Source organism: Haliotis rubra, unplaced genomic scaffold (assembly GCF_003918875.1).
Source record: "Haliotis rubra isolate DU_JTF1 unplaced genomic scaffold, ASM391887v1 Scf181, whole genome shotgun sequence".
In the NCBI taxonomy this organism is placed as follows: domain Eukaryota; kingdom Metazoa; phylum Mollusca; class Gastropoda; order Lepetellida; family Haliotidae; genus Haliotis; species Haliotis rubra.
In genome coordinates, this window is record NW_025765792.1 from 428,559 (window position 1) to 434,425 (window position 5,867).

Genomic DNA, 5,867 nt, shown 5'->3' on the forward strand with positions numbered 1-5,867 from the left:
GCTGATCGAAAACCGGTATTTTGACATGCATTCGGAAAACTTCGTAACACTCGGAAATCTTCGGATATTTCCGTTTTTTAAATTGTTCTTTTCCTAGTTTCATTAGTGCCAAATGTTACTTACATTTTTATTTTGTCACGATTAAAAGTTTTTATAAAAGGTTAATCAGTCATAGTGATTTTGTTGTGTTTTGGCTTTATAATCAAGCATTAACTCGATTATAAGTAGTTTTTGTTAAAAAAATAATCCTTGCAATATATTGCAATACATATCGCAATATATGCTTCCGCATCGCAATATATCGCAATATGAAAATTCTCTGCAATACCCACCCCTACAAACAAGCACATCCATTCAAATGAACGAGTGCCACAGACTTGACAGAGAAGTTATGTCATATTTTGGATATCAGTTAGAAACATAACCGAGTAGATATTTCTCAATGAGGTGTTTCCATACATCATGTGCAAGATATTATTCAATTGAAAGTTTGCCTGAAATACGATGGAACATTTGTCAACTACAACATAAACAACGGAATATTGCTGGAATCATCACCTATCAGTAGACAGAACTCCATTGTGTGAACATCAACAGCTCTCCCTACACCGTCACAGCAGCCTCACCATCGTCTACTCCGTTCCCAGCACATCATGCTGTTTGGAGAAATTGATAATGAGAAGTTAACGTGAGAAGGAGTGAGTAAGTGAGTTTAGTTTTACGCCGCCTTTGGCAATATTCCAGCAATATCACCGCGGGGGACACTAGATATGAGCTTCACACCATTGTACCCATGTGGGGAATCAGACCCGGGTCTTAACCACTAGGCTACCCCACCTCAATGTGAGAAGGAAGTGTTTTTTTCATATTATATTCATTATATTATGAAAGAAATTCAATTTAGTAGACTTGACAATATACGCCAGTACCTCTGTGAGGGAGAAACTTGCTGTCTTCTCCAATTGCCTCTGTCGAGCACGAGAGATCCGGGTTACTCCAGTTTCACGTGCTGGAATGTAGGTTAACCCTTACAGTGGATTGCATTACGGCTGACCAATTTGTAAAATATGAAAGTCGCTTAACCCTTTAAACGTGTTGCATTACGATTGACCTACTTGTATAATATGTAGGTCAACCCTTTGAATATGCTGTATTGCAACTGACTATTTTGTGAATTATGAATGCCAGTTAACCCCCTCAGCGTGAGGAGGAAGTTAATGACGACACTTGGCGAAGAACAAAACATATTTGCATTCAAAGACCATCAGTTATGCATATTAGAAGCCAGACATCTCAATACTCCCATTACAATGACCAAATGATGGTGGAGGAACCCAGTTGAAATGGACGAAACGTTTTCGCTCTGTGACTATTACGTCTGTTTCACGGCAGCCAGTACATAATCGGGTCTGGATCCAGAGACTAAACCCCCGAGCACTGACTGAAGGCAATCAGCCAAATCAAAATACCTGATCGACCAGGAAAGTCAGATGCACTATCCTATAGAACTGAAAGAAATAATGAACTGAAATATTGTCTGATGGAAATGATCATCCCATTAGTGAAAATGACTACAGCATGTTTTAAAAGGTGTAAAAGGTGATTGACGGGATTTGGGCTCTGACTTGACGAAATAAACCTACGTAAAGTCAATTAACGGGGTCGGGTGGTTAGGTTCTGCCGTGACGAGATACACCTACATGAAGTCAGTTAACGGGGTCGGGTGGTTAGGTTCTGACGTGACTTAAAGATTATGGGGTCGGGTGGCTACCTGACGTGACGAGAGTACATAAAGTCAATTAACGGGGTCGGGTGGTTAGGTTCTGACGTGACGAGATACACCTACATAAAGTCAATTAACGGGGTCGGGTGGTTAGGTTCTGACGTGACGAGATACACCTACATAAAGTCAATTAACGGGGTCGGGTGGTTAGGTTCTGACGTGACGAGATACACCTACATAAAGTCAATTAACGGGGTCGACGAGATACACCTACTTAAAGTCGATTAATGGGGTCGGGTGGTTAGGCTCTGACGTGACGAGATACACCTACATAAAGTCGATTAACGGGGTCGGGTGGTTAGGTTGTGACGAGATACACCTACATAAAGTCGATTAACGGGGTCGGGTGGTTAGGCTCTGACGTGGAGAGATACAGCTACATAAAGTCAATTAACGGGGTCGGGTGGTTAGGTTGTGACGAGATACACCTACTTAAAGTCGATTAACGGGGTCGGGTGGTTAGGTTCTGACGTGACGAGATACAGCTACATAAAGTCGATTAACGGGGTCGGGTGGTTAGGTTCTGACGTGACGAGATACACCTACATAAAGTCGATTAACGGGGTCGGGTGGTTAGGTTCTGACGTGACGAGATACACCTACATAAAGTCAATTAACGGGGTCGGGTGGTTAGGTTCTGACGTGACGAGATACACCTACATAAAGTCAATTAACGGGTCGGGTGGTTAGGTTCTGACGTGACGAGATACACCTACATAAAGTCAATTAACGGGGTCGGGTGGTTAGGTTCTGACGTGACGAGATACACCTACATAAAGTCGATTAACGGGGTCGGGTGGTTAGGTTCTGACGTGACGAGATACAGCTACATAAAGTCGATTAACGGGGTCGGGTGGTTAGGTTCTGACGTGACGAGATACACCTACATAAAGTCGATTAACGGGTCGGGTGGTTAGGTTCTGACGTGACGAGATACAGCTACATAAAGTCGATTAACGGGGTCGGGTGGTTAGGTTCTGACGTGACGAGATACACCTACATAAAGTCAATTAACGGGGTCGGGTGGTTAGGTTCTGACGTGACGAGATACACCACATAAAGTCGATTAACGGGGTCGGGTGGTTAGGCTCTGACGTGACTGAGATAAACCAAAATATGGCGATCAAAGAGATCGAGAGGCTTGGGTCTGACTTCACCTGATTCAAGGTTTGGCAGATACAATATCCGTTTTCGTGAATTTCATCAAAGACGTCAATAATGGCATGTTTACTTTATTGTAGCAAGTCTTAATCCACATTATGTCGACAAAACAGGAGACGTTTAGATAGTTCAGTCCATTTATTGAATAAAATAGGTATGAACATTAATCCGAAGTGTATGGAGAGTTGGTCTTGTGAAGAAATCCTGAAACAAAGCAAACAATATTGAATCATTAAATCACTTACAACTGAAAGTATAACAAATATGACATACATTGTTCTGCAGATTTAAGAATATTGCCATGTGCCACAGAGAACTTCATATGAAATGACATCCTTATATTTCTACACATACACATTTCAGGTATTTTTACACCAAAGTAGGTTTTGTGCATAATATTATTCTAAAATGTCTCAACCATTAATCGCATCGAAGGAAGAATTAAGATTAACCTTGGCATGTCCCATTCAGCGTGTGCACCGATAAGTCAACCATGGTGTCGATGACGACGGTGACGTCTATGACGATGGCGACGACATCGCCGATGACGATGAGCACCTGTCATGTCAAATGCAATCAAAGAACCTGAAAGAAAATATATCTGTAGAAGACAGAGGGTAAAACAGACTGTTTTGCGAATAGATTTGTTTTAGCCCAAGTTCTATTATGAAATTGTATTGACTAAATTTAACAGACTGTTTTGCGAATAGATTTGAAATATGAAAGTATTGCTAAAAACAAGAGATAGAGAAAGCAGCAAACAACGATGTTCCTCACCCCTAAAAGACGAGTTCTAGAAATTTTGTCTGCGGGAATGAAATATACATTTAATTGTGTTTAATCTAACATCTGGAACTACTCACCCAACAAAAGCACAACCAGCAGATAAGAGATCTTCATGGTGGAGAGAGCGATCCGTTTATGTTGAAAGATCTACTGTTACATTTGGCCAGCACTGTCCTTTATATACAATTGAACTCGGAAGTTTATCAAGAAAATATTTCAACCGATGCCATTTTGGTTTTACTCTGTAGGTGCTGCCTGCTGTTTGTTGATCCTGACAACCACGTCAAGCTTCACAGACGTGCCTGCTGTCAACCATCACACTACTGGCGGGTGTTGATGTTGTTGACAGCAGGTATCAGTGCGCCGTAGGGGACGATGACGACACAGCATGATGGTGGTCGCATGGAGAGTGCGTGGTCGGTAAACGTGGTTGACAACAGTCGACAGGCGTTGTTGGAGGTAGATACAAGTGGTGGTTTTGCATATATATAAGGTTATGGTGAACACTTGGAAGACGTTCGCAATTGGTTGTAAAGTAGTTTTGCTACAGAATATAAGTAAAAGATGAAGATATCGTATCTGATGGTTTTGCTGCTCCTGGGTAAGTCATTCGGCCATTAGTACCGTACTTGTACGCAGAAACACAATCAAATTACAGTAGAACGATGAGGGAATTGTAAACATTTAAATATGCAGGTGCGAATATTGGAAAACTTTGGACTTTCATGTTGTAGGTTCCTTATTGGCATTTGACATGACCGGAGCACATCGTCATCGAAGATGTCGTCGTCATCGCCACAGACGTCACCGTCGTCATCGTCATCACGGCTGAAGTTTCAATAATCGATGATGTCAATTTGAACTGGAAAAGAGGTACTGTAACCTTGGCCATACATATTCTTACAATATTTGGGAATACATGTACGTCTTGGAGCGGCGCTTGCAAACTGATCTGTCTCAAACACAGAAACGGGGCTGTATGACCATGCATCAAGACCTGTCGACTATGTACTATCTATCATTTTACAGTGCACGTTGTAGCTTGTAATGCTGTCTTAAACAAAGAAAGGGCCCATGAAGATCTGGGTTAGAATTGATCTTCAGTAACCCATGCTTGTCGTAAGAGCCGATTTACGGGGGTGGTCAGGCTCGCTTTAGTTTTACGCCGCTTTTAGCAATATTTCAGCAATATCACGGCGGGGGACCCGAGAAATTGGCTTAACTCATTGTACCCGTGTGGGGAATTGAACCCGCATCTTCAGCGTGACAAGCGAACGGAGTTACGTTAAGACTCAACTATCTAGAGTCATTAATATACAGCTGGAATATTGTCTATTGCAGCATAAACAAAGAACCTAACAAATCCTTTATGATCATTTTGACAGGACCATTCTATTTACTTCCTAATGTACCCGTGAAGATCCAGGTTGGAACTGGTCTTCAGCAACCCATGCGACAGACGAGATCGGGTGGTCAGTCTCGCTGACTTGGTTGACACATGTCATCGTATCCCAATTGCGTAGATCGATGCACATGTTGTTTATCACTAGATTGTCTGGTCCAGACTCGATTATTTACAGACCGCCGCCATATAGCTGGAAAATTGCTGAGTGCAGCGTAAAACTGAACTCACTCAAACAAAGAAAAGGCGCTTCATGACCATAATTAAGACTGGTGACTTATATTGACTGTGTGTCATCCATCATTTTCAAGACTGTATTGTAGGTTGTATTGCTGTTGGTTCACATTGCTATTTTTTCCTATGGGTAGGTGCTGCAACATCTTGCTTAAGACTACACAACTCCTCAAAGTTTCTGATATTTCTCTATTTCAGGGCATTGATCTGCACAAGAAGCATACGGTGTTAATGGTAATACATGCAATTACTAATAAATCATCACTGAGAAAACAAATCTCGTCTCCATAACTTTTTAATCTCCATCATCTTTTCATGATGAAATCATTTCCGAGCCATACACAACAGGGAACGTGCAAAGAGTTTACAATATGAAACCCGCCCTATAGCTGGAATATTGTGAGTGCGGCGTAAAACTTAACTCACTCACTCAATATGAGACTGATACATGCATATTCAGTGTGACGAGGCACATATATTTTGCACAGCATAACCTACAAT

The 5,867-nt window shown here is 41.7% G+C and overlaps 1 long non-coding RNA gene across 1 annotated transcript; it reads left to right on the forward strand.

Moving 5' to 3' along the window:
* Positions 1-575: 575 nt before the first annotated feature.
* On the forward strand, positions 576-5,643 carry LOC124273504. Its single transcript, XR_006897667.1, has 4 exons — positions 576-702; positions 3,979-4,189; positions 4,465-4,603; positions 5,565-5,643. It is a non-coding gene; the product is annotated as an uncharacterized LOC124273504 (long non-coding RNA).
* The last annotated feature ends 224 nt before the right edge of the window (positions 5,644-5,867 follow it).